The sequence below is a fragment of the Malaclemys terrapin genome, chromosome 4, assembly GCF_027887155.1.
Source record: "Malaclemys terrapin pileata isolate rMalTer1 chromosome 4, rMalTer1.hap1, whole genome shotgun sequence".
Taxonomy (NCBI): Eukaryota; Metazoa; Chordata; order Testudines; family Emydidae; genus Malaclemys; species Malaclemys terrapin.
In genome coordinates this window covers 114,403,220-114,423,785 of record NC_071508.1, presented here as the reverse complement: position 1 = coordinate 114,423,785, position 20,566 = coordinate 114,403,220, and the positions used below count along the sequence as shown (strand labels likewise).

Genomic DNA, 20,566 nt, shown 5'->3' with positions numbered 1-20,566 from the left:
TTGTCTAAACGCAATAAATTGATCCCGGAAGTGCTCGCCATCGATGCCGGTAATCCTGCTCCGTGAGAGGAGTAGGCGGAGTCGACGGGGGAGGGTAAGTACCTTTAAGTTCGAACTAAGATACTTCGACTTCAGCTACGTTATTCATATAGCTGAAGTTGCGTATCTTAGTTCGAACTGGGGGCTTAGCGTTGGCCAGCCCTAAGATAAGAGACAACAGGTGGATACAGACAGAAGGGGGAGTAGAAGGAAACAATATTGGCAAGTTTGATCAGCATACCAGCAGCCTAAAAACTGTCAAACCTCTCCTATGCGATGATACCTATGGTTCCAACAGCATACATTCCGAGTAATTAGGGTTAAAAACAGATTGGCTTTAACTGATTCATTCTGGATTTACACCAGCGTAACTGAGAGCACAGACTAGCTCATTGATTTCAGCAGGAAGTGCATGTGTCTGCATTATGACAAAGGGCTTGTCTACACTTAGATCTCTTCGATCGATCTAAGGATGTCTAGGAGCGGCAATCGATGCATCGGTGGTCGATTTAACGGGTCTAGTGAAGACCCGCTAAATCGACCACAGATTGCTCTCCCATCAACTCCTGTACTCCACCAGATGGAGAAGAGTAGGGGGAGTCGACAGGAGAGCGTCTCCATCAACATCGCGTAGTGTGGACCCCACTGTAAGTAGGTCTAAACTACTTTGATTTGCGTTATGCTATTCACGTAACTCAAATTGCATAGCTTAGATCAAATTTCCCTTGTAATGTAGATGAGGGCAAAGTCCTGGCTCAGGTTAGACTGAAGAATGAGCAGTACAAGGAACTAGTTTAGTCTTCCACAGCCTCACAAGACTTGTGCATAAGCATGTTATTGGAGGCTGCAAATCACTGGGTATCTCAGGATCACACTAAGTGGGCTTCTGCCAATTATACCAGAACTACACTCTCCAGGCCAGATGTTCAGGAGTATAAATAATCATATCTCTATTGACTTCAATGGAACTACTCTGATCAGGTCATAAATACATAGCCTATGTTATCCTAGTTATTGTAGGAGAGGAGTTAAATGAGAATTATGTAAGCATGAGGACATAAAAGGGGGACCACTTCTGCACTCTGTTACACTAGTGTAACCACTGACTTCTGAAGGATTACTCTAGATTTACCCTAGTGTCACTGAGAGCAAAGTCTGACCCAAGGAGTTTTGTCTTGGGGGATGAGAGTCAGGACTCCTGTGTTCTCTTCTCATCTCTGCCACAGACTCCCTTTGCGACCTTGGGAAAGTTGCTTAACCCCATATATAATACTGGGATAATAATAATTCCCTATCTGCCAGGGGGCTTGTGGGGTTCAATTAGCTAATATTTGTACGATGCCTTGAGGATGTTGGATGAAAGATGCTGTGTAAGTGAAGTAAGTTAAGTCAATGGAGCTATGACAGTTGGCACGGATGAAGGTCTTCCACTGTGATTTTGGCAGGATTAGGAGGAGGGTTTGTTGAAAGGAGAGGAAATCAAGGAGGCACTAGCTGGAAATAAGATAATAAATGAATCAAAGGGGTTTCCCTTTCCCTTAATAGTAATTAGCACTTTCCTCTTTCATCTTGCACTCTGTCAACATCCATTAATCCTCAATACCCCTGCTGCCCCCCATAAAAAGGAAGATCTGTATTATTCTCCTAAATGTACAGATGGGAAAGTAAGGCACAGACAGATAACATGGCTTGTCCAGTGTGAGGAATGGGAATGGAACTCCTGGCTCCCAGGCCTGTGCTCAGGACTGTTCCCTTCTCATGTTCCCATTAGTTCTTTTAAACTTTATATTTCATTGGTCTCCTGACTGAAAGTCTCCCTGACTGCTCTTCATGCCTTGCTGTCTACAGACATCCCTATCTAATTCACATTTAGCTACAGCCCAGATTCATTTCCCTAATCTTCTCACAGACGCTCTGGAGGGAAAAGGAGACTGAGGGGAGCACTGCTGTTTGAGAAAGCTCTCCCTGTCTCAGCAGCTCCTTCTCTGAGATCCAAGGAGCAAACAATGGTCTTTGCCCTTGCAAATATCTTTCACTGCAGCCTACCAGCTCCACACAGCACCTGGCTGCTCAGCTATCACCACCTTCTAGCAGGAGCAGCTGATATTAGATTACGCTGGGACAGGGTCTGTTGCTCCAAACTGTTCATTGTACATTGCAGGGAGAAATTCACGACTTACTTGTGCCTGTAGGGAAAATTATTGCCATTGCTTCAGATCTCCCACGTGACTCCTGTTAATGTCTGCAAGGTTGAGGTTATGTAACTGCTTTGTCTGAATCCAGTCATTTTGCACAGAGCCTAGTCTAGGGTGATATAGTTTCAGCCCATGTTTTTAATGTCCAGGTTTTCAGTCATCCAGTCTGAGAAAATTGACCATGAGTGAGTCTCCTTGTATGTGCAGAGGGGACGTTAGCACATGCATCTAAGCATGTTTGAACCAGCACCTTACTTCAAAGTGTAAAAAAGTTAATCTGCTTGTATTGATTAGCTTGAGGCTGCTGTGTGCTACAGTGTCCTAGCAGATGAAGAAGTCACAGATAATGAGCCAAATTCTGATCTGAGTTACAGTGGATACCCTTAGTGAATTCAGTGGAGTTCAACTATTTTTTTTAAAAAGGAGCAGTATTCTGTACACTAATGGTCCTGTTACCACTTACTGCAGTGTTTAGGACAGTTACTCAAGTGCCATCATCTTTTTCTTTTTAATAGTGGTTACTTCAGATTTACACTGGTGGAACTGAAATCAGAATGGCTCAGAATGAATAATGGCCTGGGAATGAAATGAAAGAAAGAGGATAAAACAGTACAGAGGCAAACCTCAGCACCTATGTCTATAATACTGAAACAAGCCACCCACGTGCGTGCCATTTTCTCCCATGGACCGCTTTAGCAGACAGGAAGCTGTCATTTTCATGCCAAAACAAAATAATCTATTTCAATTGCAGTCAAAGGGCAAATTTTAACCTGGATTCAATTCCTAAACAACTGGGAAAATAAAATCTCTCTCTCTTTAAACAGGCCAAAGGTGCAAAGTTAGGATCCAGATCTTCCCTTTCTCATACTTTGTGTTTGGATTTGGAGTGCCAGTTCAGGACCATCTCTACTTTAGATATGAAAGAGACAGATGATCCAGTTCAGATAATATGAATATACAACCCAAACCTATTCTTAGCTTCAAAGAAACCGAGAAACAACATTATTGTTATTTCTTCCCTCTTTGGTTCCCAAAGTGTAAACCCTTTGAGAAGAGCAGATTCTGCTGTATTTCCAAAATGTTAGTGCTTGTCCAGACTGAACCTCTGGACATTTTGAGCGTCATCCGTCACAGCATGCATGGAAAGAATGCCTTTAGTAAAGGAAATCTGGATTCTAACACTAACTTCCTATGTAACCTTGGGCAAGTTACAGCCCCTTTCTGTGCCTCAGTTTCCCCATCTGAAAAACAGAACTAATGATAATCCCCCTGGGTTGTCAGATTAAATTCTTTAATAAACACAAAAGTGCTTTGATGCCATTGGATGGAAGGTCCTATAGAAAGACAGAATATTCTTGTCATATATTTACATCATTAAATTCTCTGGAGAAAGCAGATATCATGTTTTATTTACTTACAAAAGAGAAACAAGGGGATTTACTAAGAGGTTTTGATTGTCATCACAATAATTATTAGAGAAATAAAATTACTCTGATATTATGATGGTAGGGAAAAATGAGACAGATAAATGGATATATTCATTAGGGACTGGAACTTCATAACATTTGTGCAGCACTGCAGGTGAAAACAATGGATTGTTTTCATCTGGAAACCCGCACTGATCTCCTCTCTCAATTCTGTTTGTCTGGAAAACCAAAACAGAGAGAAAGAAAGTAGCAATTACCGTGAGAGAGAAGAACAAAGGACAACTGCTGGATGTATTAGACAGTGAGGAAAATTGCTACCTGGCTTAAAGCATGGAGATCAAATTCTCTCTGCAGCAGAAAAAGAGCCAAGCCATAAATGCAAAGTCCAACTGCATTAGAACACAAAAGACAGTAAGTCCAGCTGGACCAGAAAGAGACTGCAAAGTGACACCCTGGGAGAGAACCAGAACTGAGTTTGGACAAAGACCATTGGAGAAGTTCTGCTAACAGCTTGAACTGAGGTTTGTAGCCCTCTAGTGATTCAGAAACGATGCTGGTGTCACCCTCCTTTTTCAACAGCTGTAGTGTTACCATGTGTTGGTGATGATGAGTTTCGTGTAACAAACAAGAGGAAAGAGGAAATTATTAAAATGGTGAAAATGGGGCAAATAAAGGTCATTTAAAAAAATACAATGCCTTTGGTGCAACAGGACAACTCTGCTAAGCTGGGTGGCTCTGGTGTCAAGGAAGGTAACTTCAGTTGGCACCTGACCCTTTGGAGACGATCAGATATGGGACAGCCCTAACCCTGCTAACCTGAGAAGACCCTCTTTGAGCATGACTACACTGCATCTGGGGGCAAGCCTCACAGCCTGGATCCACAGACCTGGGCCAGCAGGACTCCTGTTAGCACTCTAAAAATAGCTGTGTTGATGGTGCTTCCACACTGTGGCTCAGCCTGGAGCTCAGGCTCTCAAGCATACCCCAGACTTCAGAGCCTGAGCCGCAACATGTACACAGCTATCTTTAGAGTGCTAGCACGTGCCTCTGGCCCCTGGCTGGGAGGCTCACTCCCAGATGCAGTGTAGAAATGTCTTTGGGGTTGGGAAGAGATTCCCCCTCCAGGGAATGAACCGTGGAGTTTTCACATCCTCTAGAGCACTGAGCTGGGATGATCTGAAAGGCTCCAGAGGGCACATATCACACAAATGATGAATAAACAGCATTGATGGGCTCTGGTCCTTCAAGTCTTCTATTCCTGGATTTCTCCATTGCTGAACCACCGCTGGCTTAGAGGGAAAGTCCTTGGCAAATAAAAAGAATAAATACAGCACAAAGCCCCAAGGAAAAGGGGTTAGACAGTAATGAGGAAAGGGGAATAAATCAACGGGAAGCAGGGTGCAAGCAGCACTTGAGCCTGTGCGAGGTTAACACTGGCCACTTATTCCGAGCTAAAGAAAGGCAGCCTGGGGACTGTGATCAGAACAAAAGCTGCTCAGGGTGGCATCTCCTCTACACTATGCACGTTCCTCCAGGCTGGGGTCAGGAGGAAGCCACAGGCCTGTGATCAAGTAGCACCAGGTCGGGTCTAGTCTGAACTGCACTAGGCTGTTGCACACTCCATCCAAAACAGCGCCATTGTGCTGCTGTGATGTCATGCTACTCCACCACACAGCCTAACAGGGAGTCTCACCACAATGTCCACACACCCCCAGTCCAGCCTGACCACTCTCCTACCCACTGGCAGGAGCTCTTCTTTTCAGCTTTACATTCCCAGCTCAGAGACAGAGAAACAGCCAGTCAAAATTCAGTCCAAAAACCTCTAGTGAGTGTTCCATCGCTTGTAATGTCTCTGCCTTTCCGGCAGTAGGTATTAGATAGGGCAACTCAGGCATAGCCCACTGACACGAGCAGCAACCAAATTACTCATTTAGTTGGTCTGATTTTTATTACATTCTACCTCCAGGCACATAATCAGACTTCTATTCACCTAACTGCTTCATTCTTTAACAAGCTATTCATCTGAAGAGGTTTCACTGCAGGATTTCCACAGTACAGGCCTTTCTTTGTGTGCATTAGAGGTGGAATTTGCTGTTTCGGTGTCGTGCTTTTGCTCATTAAAAATAATTTCCCAGTGAGTTTGGTTCCTGTAGCACTTCAGTAATATTGAAGGCTCTGGTGCTGCATTAACTCCAGAGAAGAAGCTAAAGACCAGCAAGGAAAATGAAAAGAGGGGGGGAGGGGGGAGAGAGACAGACAGACAACCTGGCAGGATGAGAGAGGCTGCTGGCACAATTCAGTTTTGTTTTTACAATTTCAACAGATAATACTGATGTTTATTTATTTTGTATTTCTTACCAATGTAAATGTTCACAGTTGTGGGAAATTATGTGGAAGGGGGGGGTCAGTCAAGACGGAGGGTCAGACAATAATTATTTAATGATGTTGAATTTCAAAAAGTAAAAGCTTTATAAACTATTAAAACACATACTGTTGCCTATCTGAACATTTCAATTATTATTTATGGAAATGTTTTGTCATCGGTTTGTGTGTCTACGGTGAAATCTACATTTACTGATAAAACTCTAATCATTCCAAGCAGGGCCGGCTCTAGGCACCAGCAAACCAATCACGTGCTTGGGGCGGCACATTTTCAGGGGTGGCATTCCAGCAAACTTTTTTTTTCTTTTTGCTTCGGGCAGCAAAAGCCTAGAGCCGACCCTGGCAGCAGCAGCGCGTCATCCGTGGGGGGCGCCCTGGGGCCGCTGCGGTTCACGCCGCAGGGGAGCAGCGTCCGCACCTTGTGGCTGGGCCGGGCAGGCTCCGAGCGGGAGACACTTGGGCTGGGGGCCGCCCCGCAGGGCACTCGGAGCTGCCTGCAGGTGCCGCAGGGCGGCTGCCCACCAGCACCGTAGCTGGGGCTGGGCGAAGCGGCCCGAGCCGTCCAGGGACTACGGCAGGGCAGCCAGAAGCAGCAGCAGCAGCAGGGCCATAGAGGGTGGGGCGCTGCCGTGTGGGGCCCGCCTCCCGCTCTCCGGGGCTCCACTCCCTCTGCGGCTACCCTGCCCCGGCGGTCCCCCGGCTCTGCCCTCCCAGGTCCAGGCCAGATTTGGAGGCAGGAGCCCTGGCTGGAGGGACCCTGGGCTGAGGCATGGCCTGGGAGCCCCACTGCTTACCCCGACCCTGCCAGCGCCAGACTGGCTGGGGGGGGGGGAGTGGGCGGAGTCAGCACTGGTAGGGGGGAGCCCAGGGCTGGGGCGGGAGGGGGTGCAGATGGGGCGGGGTGGGGAGGGAGCCAGAGCCCAGCTCTGGGGTGGCAGGGCATGCGGGTGGGGGAGGGCACTGGTGGGGGGGGAGAGCCCAGGGCTCAGGTGGGGGACAGCCAAAAAGTTTTTTGTTTGGGGCGGCAAAAAACCTAGAGCCAACCCTGATTCCAAGCCTACTTAGAGCCAAGCCAGGTGGGTTGCTGCCCTCTGACTTGTGATTCTGGTCTCTCAGGAAAATGCCTCTTCCTGACTGTACATTCTTGAAAGTTTCTTCCCTCCCCCATATGCTTTTGTCCCTTACTAAATGAATCAATTCTCTCCTTTTTTTATTCCTAACTATTCTGTATTACACAAAGCTGCCCTCCTATACTGTCTTTGGCCCTCCTCCTGTTTCTCCTACTATTTATAACTTGGGTATTTACCAGAGATTGATTGGAACCTGCACCCCAGATCTGAAATTCCCTGCCCCAATCTTTAGTGAAGTTTGATGCTGCAACATCCCCTAGAGTATTATAATAAACAACCTAGCATGTATGCAGTACCTCAGTTGTGTGTCATTGGCCTTATACTGCTAACAGCAGCTGATGGTGATTCCACTTCAGGTGCTGTGCTTTCAGAACAGAGGGATCAGGGTTTTATCCTTTTTCATCATAAAGTTCCATCTGACCATGGTATTGAGGGATAGCTCAGTGGTTTGAGCATTGGCCTACTAAACCCAGGGTTGTGAGTTCAATCCTTAAGGGGGCCACTTAGGGATCTGGGGCAAAATCAGTGCTTGGTCCTGCTAGTGAAGGCAGGGGGCTGGACTCAATGACCTTTCAGGGTCCCTTCCAGTTCTATGATATAGGTATATCCTTGGATTTGTTACAATATTTAATGTAAATCGGCAGCTTCCAGCATAGCTCCCCAATGTGGTATAAATAAGAGAGTTAGCAGGGTTTTGAGGTGTATAACGATTATTCCAAGATGCAAAACTTGTTAATCTCCCCTCTGCTGGACTTAACCACAGATGCCACTAAATGATCTATTTCTAATAGACAATGTAAAAAATGAGTCCCATTATTCAGTGAACCATAGGCTCAAACACATTAATCCTTAGTGTAAACCAACTGGCCTCACTGGGCTTTTCCTAGGGATTAATTTGGCCTAGTCTCTTTAAAACCAACTCCAACCATCTCTGTAGTGTAAGTGCTAGCCACTTCAAAGAACCCAGCATGATAAAATGGCACTTATTGTTTTCTAAATAGTACAAAAGGCGGAGAGGGACAGCCTCTAGTGGCACATCCGGGCATAGAGGAAACATTGCAGCCAGTTACTGCTCAGCATAAAGGCACCAAGTAACAGATTCAACAAGAAACTGCTTCTCCTGCTTTGGCGAAGGTGTTTCCCCTCCCACCCCAAGAGACAATGTGGTGGAAACCTCATTGCTTGGGACCATTAAAACTAGACTACAAAAAGCCCTGGGGAATGTACTGCAGGGAACCCTCTTGCACTGGCTGAGCAGGGGTGAACTAAATAGATCCTAATAGGTCTTTTCCATCTCTAGTCATCTTGATAAGAGCTGTCATAGTCACTGGCAGTGCGGGTCCCCAGAGAGTCTACTGGGATGACAAGTGAATTTAAAAGCTGACCCCCTGGGGTTGGCAGGTGTCAATACCCACTGCCTTTTTCTGTTTTGTTTCCAATTTTTACCTAATGGCTCCTTTGACCCACTTGTTGCCTTGTGGCTCTTTTGGACTGTTAGGTGAGAAATGGCCCTTCCACCTGGCTTATACTCTTGGGGAATCTTGTAGCCCTCTTTGCCACTTGTATTAGCTAGGCTGGCAAAGTCAGAGTTTTGTGGGGAGGGCAAGGGGAAAAACATGTGGAACAGCTCCAGGAAACTAGGCTGCAGATGAAGCTGGGTCTCTGGGAAGAGCTACTAAAAGGACGTGGCACAAACAAAAGCAAGAGATGATGTGCAGAGCCTTTGACAATCTCTGCACAGGTTTAATCTGTAATGTGTCTGTACAGTTGCTTATGTGAGAGTTGAGAATATAAGGTAGTTGCCTATCATCTCAGGCTGGACCACTGGGATAATAATAATATCCAGAGAGCACTTTTGGCCACAGGATGTCAAAGCACTATACAAAGGCAAGAACCATTCTCTCCATTTTCCAGTTAAGGAAGGCAAAGAGAAATGAGGTGACTTGACCAAGGTCTCACAAGATCACACAGTGGGTAGCACTGGATTCTTACTGCCACTCCAGTGCCCTATTCTTTAGGATGAGTGTGAACAGTGTGATATCAGGTAAAAGTTCGTAATGGTGACATCTGTAGGACAGTGGAATAGTTTCCCAAGGGAGGTGCTAGAAGCCCATTTGCTCTTGAAGTATTAGGCTGAACCAAACAAAGCTCTTGTGCACTGACAGCAGAGAGGGATGAGACTGCAGGCTTTTCTCCACCCCCTACTTCCCATGATTCTCTCTGACATGCCCATCTAGTGAACACAGTACATGGTTTTTGGTGTGTTTTTTCAAGAACAAAATAAGGGTGTCTACACTGGGATAACTTTACCACAATGTGCTTTCAAATTATGAGCTAAATCCTGGTCCTATTGAGGTCAGTGACAAAATCAACAAGGAGTGAAATCTCGCCTTAACTCCATTCACCTGTCCCATGTGCTTTCTACAGTTTCAGTCACCCCCTTTTTCTATTCAGCAAAGATCTCTACATTTTTACAAGGGCCAGCCTCCCTAGTTCACAGCCCAAATGCTTCTTCTCTAACTTAGTGCGACAGTAAAGCTTAAATCCTGAATCAGTTCTTTGCTCCAGTGATGCACCATGGCATCACAAGAAGAAATACACCAGAACCAAATTCCCTCTCCCACAAATCTTCGCCCACACTTTATGGTGTCTAATTCAAACTTGACTCTGGACTGAAATTGTACAAATGGATCCTGTCCTTACAACGGGACAAATTAAAATCATGTCCAATTTCTGACTTCGGGGCATTCAAAATATGGATACTGACCCATATTTTGCAGCTTGAATTCAGCTTTAGTAATAAGCACAGGACTGTGGCTTCAGACAGACTCCAGCAGAAGCAGAGTCTGGAGGGAGAACAACTTCCACCCCCCTTTGATACCAAAAACGACCCGTCATACTAAAGTGGTTCCGGAACACATGTTCTTCTGCTTCCCTGTGTACTGCCAGGAACACAGTGGTACGGATGTGCACACTGTATTCAATGTGTGCCACCCATCCTAGTTGACAGAATGAAGACTGGCTTCAGCACCAGAGGTTAGATATTGATTTCAATGACATCTGTGTAAACCAGAGTACCTCCAATGAGGTAACCGAAATTCCAGTACTCTAGATTTAGGCCAATATGAGATTAGATTCAGGGTTTAGGTATTTATTTTTGCAAACCCAATTCATTCTTCCAGGTCACTGGAAACCCTCCTGAATTAAGCAAAAGGCTCTAGCAATGACTAATCAGTACAACCTCTTAGGAAAGAGTAGAGATTTATTACCCTTGTGCACTATGCAATAATTTCCCTACACATACCACACACCAGAGATACGTGATGATGTGGGTGCCACAAAATTTTTATAATCACGAGTCTGCGGCGACCAAATTAGTCACAAGTTTGATTTTTATCTCCCTCTGCTTTTCTCTCTTTAAAGTACATTAGTTGCTATGGAAACAATGTCACTGGAATGGGAGGAGCTTTGTGACATCCAGATAAACTGAGTGTTTCTACTAAATGTTACACCCATTGTGTGGAGCGTCAGTCAAAATGTAACCACTGTGTATTATCCACTCTAAGTACAGTACCCTACACACAGTCTTTTCAGAGTCAGTCTGAAACATGTTTCTATATAAATCAAAATAGTTAACCTAAAGATCTTAATTGTTCATTTCCTTTCTCTTGACTAGTCATAGGTTTCCTAGATTTTATCGTCCTACGTGGATAACACAGCACACAACACAGACTACAGCAGGGCCTGGCAATGTGAAATTCCCATGTAAGCTGAGAGATATGACATGATAGTAGAGGAAGAACCTCCGGCTGAAACTGGTGTCATCATTAAGATGTTTCTTTCCCAATGTTCTTCTTTTGCAAGGAGATGGCTAGAAACTGTTTCCTCCCTAGTGGATCAAGGGAGTCAGCTAGCAACCAGGCCTTTTCATCACCTTTAATATCCCGCTTAGAGAAGAGCCTGAGATACAGATTCAGATCAGAACCAAACTCCCTCAAAATTCAGAGTTCATTTTAGTTTTGGGGTCCTCAAATTCTATAGCCTGAAATGGGAACCTTTATATAGGAAATCCATGCTGCAACAGATCAATGGCTCATCCATTCCTGTATCCAGAAGTGACCAAATCGAGATTGCTTTGCAGCCAGGAGTAACCAACCCTCTTCCCTACCACCACCCATAGGTGATCCCAAATTGTTCCATACTATGACCTGGTAGGGTTAATTTCCTCCTGACTGTAGTTTGTGATTAAGGATGGGAGAATCAGTTTAGAAAACTTAAGAATACCCTCAAATCTTCACCTAGTGTTAGAACCTTTTGGAACTTCTGAAATGCTCACATGACATTTACCCTCCCCCACGCCCCTTTCTTCGTTGTTCTATATTTTGGCCAGCACCAGAAGCAGAAGTACCAAGACACCACAAGAAAGGTTGTTCTATGCATATTTCCATTGAGGACAAGAAGTGTTGGAAATCTCATTGGAAATTATGTCTTCACAAACATCCCATCCTTTATTTTGGAGATTTTGGAGATTTTTTTTAAAGTCATTATTTATTAATCTTCATTTTGGATAGTCACAATTTTGAAGAGACTGTTCTGTATCCTGTAAGCTTAGATCCCCAACATTATTTTGAGTCAATATAGCACCACCTCACGGCACTGCATTGTGTTGTGATGATGCTCACACAATATTGTGGTATCATGTTGCAACAGGCTTGCCACTCAAGACACACATTTAGGAGTGGAGGGATAGCTCAGAGGTTTGAGCATTGGCCTACTAAACTCAGGGTTGTGAGTTGAATCCTTGAGGGGGCCATTTAGGGATCTGGGGCAAAAATCTGTCTGGGATTAGTCCTGCTTTGAGCAGAGGGTTGGACTAGATGACCTCTTGAGGTCCCTTCCAAGCCTGACATTCTATGAAATGCACACACTGAATCTGCTGCTCTCTGCATCACTTTCAGGCTGTCCTTGTATCCTGTGCTCATGGGACTGGGAAGAGAAGTCTGCAGAGATAATAACTGCAATTTGGAGGGCTTCTCTTTCTTTCATTTTCTGTGCTCACTTGCTGAGGTGACACTAACTGCAGAACAAGACTTCACCTCAGGTGGCCTCACAAACAGAGATACCTGCTTCTGAATGTTTACTCTCTGATTCTTGACCTTGGCTCAGTAGGGGCTAAGAAGTAATGCATGATAGTGAGGAAAACAGGATGTTCTAGTGGTTAAATCACAGTATTGGGTTAAATCACACTTGCTTGTTGTGAAGCCTTGGACAACTTTCTCTGTGACTCAATTTCCCCCTCTGTGAAATGGGGCTAATCAAGCCCTCATTTATAACTGCTTTGAGGCCCCCAGATGACAACAGCTCCATAGCGATGAAGTAGCATTCTTATTATGATTAATCAGAGAGCTGGACAAACACCTCAGACTATATTTGCTGGTTGGATAACTGTAACAATTAGAATCAGATTTCCAGTGCAAGTACGATGAGTTAAAAATTCATTTTCTGATAATATTCTCTATATTTGCTTAAAATTTGCTTTTTTCACTAATTCCTCAATTTTCACTCATTCCTCTTAGCAAATTGTTTGCTATAATATACAGAGAAAACAATAACAAAAGGGAATTCCAGCTTGTCATAGAACTGCACATCTTCTGAGAGGGAGTGTGACAGAGAGCTCAGAGCCTCTTGCTCTGAAAGGCCCCAACCACTTCAGCTATCCAAGAATTAAATAATAGATCCTATGACGCACCGTAAATCAATTCTGACTCCACCCCGTGGAAGGCAGTGTTACAGAAGCATACTACCCATCTCAGACCTCACTGATCCTTTTTGCTTTGAGCTACATGTAATAATCTGTGTCTGAATTCTTTTATACCAGCTATATTAAGGGGCTACTTAAATTATCTTTTGGTGATATTCATGAAATTATCCTTGTTCTTCCAGAAGCAGGAGGGTTTTTTCCCCAAATACTGTCTCTGTAGACATTGTGAAGATAGAATAAAACTGTTTTGTACTTAATAGATAGAAGAAGGATCTTCTCTTCTCCTCCTTTTCCACTTCCTTTTCTCATTCTTTTTTTGTGTCCATTTTGCCCTCAGTTTTCCTCTTGTAATACCCTGTGCCTGTATAACTTGGAATGCTCACCTAAGAGAAACCTAGTTCATCAGCTTCCCTCTCTTTATTACTCCTTTTTATCTGTTCCTTTTATTTCCTCCATTTTCTCTCCTGCTTGTTTCTTTATGTGCCTCCTTGAATATGTCATTATTCAAAAAAAAAAAAAAAAGGAAAAGAACACTCTAGTTGCATTTTGTTAGATCTATTCATAAAGGTTTATATTCTTACAGCAATACAAGAATAATTAAAAACAGACTGATTCTATCATCCATAGATGTAGCTCTTTCTTACACTTATGTTAGATGCTTTACATCGAATTTGCTCCTGTCTCCAAGCCTTTGAGTTGCTTCCCCTCTGTATATGTCACCCTAAGACCTTCCTTTTCTCTGGAAGTAATTGAAGTGTTTTGTGACACAACGTATTAAGGGCACAATACAAAAATAAACCACATTGTACTGTAATCGCATAGTTACCTGACGGCATGGATTTACATGAATTACACCAACACAAAATGATTGGGTAGGAACCACTGGAAAGGACAAAAACCCAACAGAGAACATTCAAACCGGAAAAGCTTTAGGAGGAGGATGTTAACGTCAGCAGTGGAAGTGGGTAAACTGTTCACAATGGATAGAGATACGGAAATGAGTTGGTGATACCTCTCTAAAAGTCTAAAGGACACTGTAGTTCAGAACTCCAGCTTTAGCCCTTCCAACAGCATGAAGCAGGCAGGTGGGAAGCCAATAGGCTTGCCTCTCCTCTCACACTGGCATAAAGTCACTGAAGTCAATGGAGATACATCAGCATGATCGAAAAGCTCATCGCCTAAAGCAACATGGCTGAGCGAGGAAGGCGTGGAGGCCTCAGTCTCTGTACAGAGCAAGAATCAGAGGTTTCCAAAGTTGCCCTTGTGTTTTCTTCCTCTTCCCTTCATGTAGGCAACCCCCTGTCCTTCGACATACATGGAAATGGATAAATACAAGGCCCATGATCCATAACTTTATGCAGTCAGGGGCTAGGAGATCAGTACTAGTGGCAGAGTCTATAGCCTTCTGCACACAGAAGGAAGATATAAATCACTTTGCTATGTCTCTGGCAATAAAACAAAGGAGAAAAAGGTCACACGAGAGAATTTGTCCTTTAGGCAGTTATCAGACACAATGGTGGCAGGGAAAAAGAATGGGAAAGGCTAGTGTGTGGAGACCAGAATTAAACCCCAAGGGGTAATCTGTGACCCTTGCAGGAGGATCTTTGATTGTTTTTCTGACTGTTCAAATCAAATATCTGCATCAGAATTCCCCATTATTAATGACTGAATAATTATTCCCACTCTGTAGCCCAGCAGAAGGTCAACCTTCAAAGCAGTTTTACATCAGTAGAAGCAGGTGGGTGGAGGTGAAGATGCATGAAGAGATGATACAATTTTCAAATAAGAGAAAATTACCTGGTCCCTTAACATTCATGTTTCAGACCCATTACAAATCTTGTAGACACTAACGCTGCAGGAATTGCAAACTTGGAGAGAACAGCCTGAATATTGTCTTGTGACCAATAGCAGCAGTGTTGTCTAGGGGTTAGAACAGGGATAGTGTGTGCCAGAACTTCTGGGTTCTGCCACTGATTTACTGGGCAAGTTACTTAACCTCTATGTGCCTCAGTGTCCCAATCTGTAAAAAGGGCCAGCAATAATTTAAAGTGCTGAGAGTTCTTCAGATGAAAAGTGCTATGTATCTGCCAGGTATTATTAACAAACCATGATACTTGCATAGAATGTGTCAGACTCTGCAGCCCTTACTCAGGACTGGGTGCTCTCTCTCTCTGGACAAACTGCAAATGTCAAGGCATTTTAAAGATATTCATTTCTACTCACTCCCACTTCTCCATCCTCATTCGCTACTTTCCTGTATAACTACCGCCATGTAAACCACTCAGAGAGGGAAAGAACTCTGCTATGTACCTATCAGAGCAGGTGGTAAATGACTCTGAACTGTAAATGCAACTGAAATGACACCTTCTGGTTTGATAGGGCATGTTGGCATCTCACTGTAGTGCTTTGCAATTGGCTGTTCATTTACTGGTTTGTATGATTTTACTGGGGGTGGGGGGGACTGATCCAGTAAATCCACACAGTAGCAAATTTAAGGCAATCAGTATTCCTGTAAAAGGGTCAGGACCCACCTTTTGTGAGTGCCCCCTTCTGGTCAGGTGTAAGCCTGTTGTTTCTTAGTTTGGACCAGGGTGGCACCCACCTCTTGCAGCAGGTCTTCAGTGACTCAGCTCTCTGACTGAGACACACACACCGTCTTTACATGGAGCAAGCAAACCCCTTCCAGGGTATACAGTCTCTACCTTCTCACAGCCCTGATTTGGGGCTGTACCGCCAAGACCTCCTTCCTGAAGTCACTGCCCTTTATACCAGTCCAACAAGAGCCCATCGCGGTACCATCAGTTGGTGTGTTCTTTCCGGCATCTCTCCTTGGGCTCAGTCTTTAACCAGACGAGCCAGGCCCATCACGGTACCCTCGCTTAGTCTGGCTAGGCTCTGGGCTTAGTCCTTGCTCAGCCCCACAGCCAGTCAGGAGCTCCTTCTTAGCTCCCCCAGACTTGCCCATGGGCTCAGTTTTGCCTGCACTGAGTTGTCCGTGATCTTGCTATTCTTCCAGCCAACCAGGAACCCAGTCTTCCTTTTTCAGCTCCAGGCAGTAACTGACTGTTCTATCCTTGTTGCTCTTTTTTATACAGCCCTCCTGGCCCCTGACTGGCCACTCCAGCAGCCCCTTTGACTGGCTGCTTCCCCTGCAGCCACTGTAGCCGCCTGGAGGACTTCTCCTCCATTCTTTTCTGGGGTGGAGTGAGGCAGGGCCACGAGGCTTCCAGCAGGGGGCCTCTGGACCTAGTCCCCCTGGTCACAATTCGCCCCCAAAATACACCTTCTTTTCTCTTACTGAGAAGGGGATGGTTTATCTCCAAATGTTTCCACACTGCCATTGCGACCTAGAAAAATCTATCACCTAAAAATGAAAGTCCCAGCAGCTGCTGTAAGGAGCCACCTTCTATCTGACCTCGTTAGTGACTAGGGATGGGCTCTTCCCAGGAACCATCCCATCACTTCTAGGAGAAGAGTGGAACATTATCATTAAACAATAATAATGACACTGTGACCCATAGTCTTCAGTAATCACCCCAATCACATGTCACAAAGATGTAGTTTGAGGCCATTGCTGCAGAATATTGCAACAGTATGGGATGGGTCCAGGGGACTGACAGGGAACAAGAGTCTTTTCCCATGGCTGCCTTGGGTTGCACCTTGGTTCATGAACCCTGTCCAGAAGAAATGCCACTCCTGCATCCCCAAGTAAACATACTCTAGTATTTGACAGTAATGATCCCAAAATAGTACAGCTGATTACATCACTAGTGCCATACTTGGACCTGTTAATGTGGAATAATTTCTTATACTGCCTTCATCACTGTAGTATCTGAGCGCCGGAAACAAAACATGACTTTTCCCTTTTCTTATGGGAGGATCTCAAAGCAGTTTCCAAACACTAGTTAGTTAAGCCTGTGTGAAGTATTATTACCACTATTTTACAGTCAGCTGGTGTGCTGTGACCCTTGCTTCTCACACTGATCAGAACTATCTCATTGTTATTTTGTGCCCTCCCTTCCCCTCTCCCCAAACCGTTTGTTGTATCCACTTGTCGCTCTCATATCATACTTAGAATGTAAGTTCCTCAGGACAGGGACCATCTCTTTTTGTTAGATGCTTGCTTAGTGCCCAACACAATAAGGCTAGAGCCTGTATATGTTATTGAAATACAAATATATCATAATCCACCAGGATAAACTGAGGCACAGAGAGATTAAGCATCTCTGGTAATAACTTTATCAAACCAGGCCAGATCTGAGCTACCTCAGACAGAGATTCTTGCTCTGACTAACAAAGCCCAGGTTTGAATACATGGAGGAAAAGGACAGCACATTGTTGGTCAAAGGTCTGGGGCTACCAAACCCATTATCTATCTATGAGGTGTCTATCACCATAAGAATCAAAGATCAGATCAGACCAAGGCATCTTTTAGAACCCAATGGCTAACATTCACATGAGGTTGCTGGGACTGCGCATGCTAACCTGGTCACTGGGTGTGCAAAGGCAGTTGGGCAAGTAGAAGCAGACCTTTGGCCTTTTATACTGAAAATGTGGGCAATATGGATAGCTGGACAGACTGATGTGCTAACCAGCTCATCGCTACTAGAAGCCACTGAAATTTATGTGCCACAGAGGATGATAAACGATGTCACCTCCTCCTTCCCTACATTTTGTAAATCACTGAACAGACGGGCTGCATGGAGAAGAAATGATCGCAAACCAAGGACAGAAGAAAGCCCCCAAAGGAGTCAGCCACAGCAAGTGTTATGCCGTCCAGTAATGACTTGTCAAGCTTGCACACAGACTCCGCTTTGCATTAATTGACTATCCCAAAAGATTCTCCACTACTTCCCTGTCTCACGTCTAGTGCTCCAGGCAGACAGAGGATCTCACTGCTGTAAGTCAGGAGCAGGAGGGAAAAAGATGTAGAACAGATCTGTACCATTTTTCTCCTCTCACTTCACCATGCTGACACATTTGAAATCACTTGGTGGCAACATTGCCCTCCCCTCAAGGCATGCTCCCTCCGTGTAACTACAACCCAGTATCACTGACAACCTGGAGAAATTAGAGAGAGAAAAGAGCTCTTTTGTCATCTAGGCTATTCCCTGGCTGAGGTAAGAGGGATCCCTACAGCATGCCAGGTTTCAGAGTAGCAGCCGTGTTAGTCTGTATCCGCAAAAAGAAGAACAGGAGTACTTGTGGCACCTTAGAGACTAACAAATTTATTAGAGCATAATAAATATGCTCTAATAAATTTGTTAGTCTCTAAGGTTCCACAAGTACTCCTGTTCTTCCCTACAGCATGGTAGACACACACATTGGGAATGAGTGCTACTGAACAAGCATTACAGGGAGACACTGTCTAGTGCTTTATCCAGTTCCAAATAACTCAAGCAATGGGGCTTCCACCACTTCCCTGGGGAACAGAGGTGATATTCCTCCACCTCTGGCTCACACTGTTAGGAGATTTTCCTCGGAAATTCAGCTTCAGACTGAAGTGTCCTTTGCTCAGTTTCTGTTTTTCCTACTTACACCTCCTTTGGCTATATGGCTCACGCTAAACAATTCTTCTCTCTTCTTGATTTTAAATGGTTATCTTATCCCCGCTTAGTCACCTGTTAGTCAGGTTGTACATATTTAGTTTGTTCATACAAATCCACGCACCACTATCTAATTCCCTAAGGAGACGGGAAAAACAAAATGTGCTTTCAAGCACACACAGAAAAATGACAGATTGTCCCTCATTGTGTGTGTGTGCGTGCACGCACACACAGACACACACAGACAGTATGTTCTGGCACATACTTTGGTGTATTTACTGTATCATGCCATATGTTTAAAGAAATAGACCAGAGGAAGACAGCCAATTTCAGAATGTTTTAAGTCTATTTTACATCTTGTCAAATAGCTTCTAAATATACATGCAACAGAATTCATGGAGTTCATAACACAGCACATATGGGAGCAAGAAACCACTTTTGTGAGTTCATATGTAATGATCATCAAGTGCTTGGAGGCGAGGTTTGTCAGGAGACAAGACCCAGCACTTTTTATGATCAGTAGCTCAGCTGGAGTCTTCTCAGCTTTCTTGAAACATCTCATCATTACACTGTGCAAGGTCAGAGGCTTAACACAAGTATCGGTATAGTTACTCCACTATTAACACTACAGCACCTCATTTGTATAGTCACTATCACATTGGTAACTGGATACCTATCCTTAAAAGTGAGGGTTGCCACCTGGCCAGTATATGACTAGCCTGGCCAGGTTTTTTTTATGGTGTTGCCAGAAAAAGAATTTAATCTTCCGGGTTTTTTTTTTTTTTTTTTTACATGGGTCCAAACTTTTGCATTATTATCACAATACACTAGGATATCTAATATTAAAAGTTCTGTGTCCAACTAAAGATGCTGCAGTGTTTCCCCCTTCCACAGTTTAAGTAAGAAAATAATGTTACCAATCTAATCTATGTGTGTTCTCTCTCTAGATATCATAAGTGGCTATTGGAAGGCGGGGGTTGCAGAGTTGCCTTATGTTTGGGGTTGCGGTGGGCTTGCCTTGTGGGAGGGAGGACTTTTTTTGTATTTCAAAGGTGGTAACCCTATTACAAGTAGAAGCCCTGGATGGGTTTGTGAAGGACAGAAAGACATATCACATTTTAAAGGGACACAGTCAATTTGGTGACTTGATTACTTTGTGTAAGAACCTTCACAGGACGAAAACACTGGATACAAATGGGCTCTTTAATCTATCAGAGAAATGCCTAACAAGAACTAATGGCTGGAAGCTAAAGCCAGACTAATTCAAATTAGAAATAAAGCACACATATTAAACAGCGAAAGTGATTAACCATTGCAACAGGCCACACAGAAAAGTGGTGGATTCTCCATGTCGATGTCTTCAAGTCAAGACTGGATGCCTTTCCCAAAGATATGCTTTATTCATACCTACGTTTTAGTTATTAGGCTCAATACAGAGGTAACTGGGTGAAATTCTATGGCCTGTGTTAAGAGGTCAGTCAGACTATTGATTTAATGGCCCTTTAAAGTCTATGAATCTATTAAATCAAGTGGATGTTTTAGGAGTTGTAAGTAGTTTCAGATAGAGTGCCTGTCCCTGCGTTCCTCTGCCAATTTTTATGGCTTTACAACTACATTCTCCTACATTCTCCCTTTTTAAAATCTTTGTCTCTTCTCTGTTTCTGCTGGAAAGGACCCAAACGAGCAGGAGAAAATAGCTGACTAACCATAAAGGGGAAACAATGAAAATGACTACCCACAAAGTGCTGTAAAATGCTATGCACATGGTAAACAAGCAGGAGAAAATATTTCCTCCTCTAACAGTATTGCAAGCCTCAAACATTCAGAAATCATGTGTGGGGCCTCACGAAAACACAAGATCGTTAAAAATAAGAATTTGAGGGTCTTTTCATTTTTCTTCTAGTTTTTGAGTTTTTAGTGGGTTACACTTTCCAGCTTTTCTGCATAAACAAGAAGACTAAAAATTTATTTTAAAAACAAAAGAAAGAAAGATTGTGAGATTCTCATGTAATGACATGACTCCAGGAGCTAGGGCTTTAAGCAAAACATCAAATACTGCGAGATTCAGTTTAATCACAAGAGCTGG

At 44.0% G+C, this 20,566-nt stretch overlaps 1 protein-coding gene across 1 annotated transcript in view; it reads right to left on the bottom strand.

Annotated features, from left to right (window-relative positions):
- NRXN3 (neurexin 3) overlaps positions 1–20,566 on the bottom strand; it is a 1,374,011-nt gene that overhangs the window by 535,874 nt on the left and 817,571 nt on the right. The window lies entirely within an intron of this gene.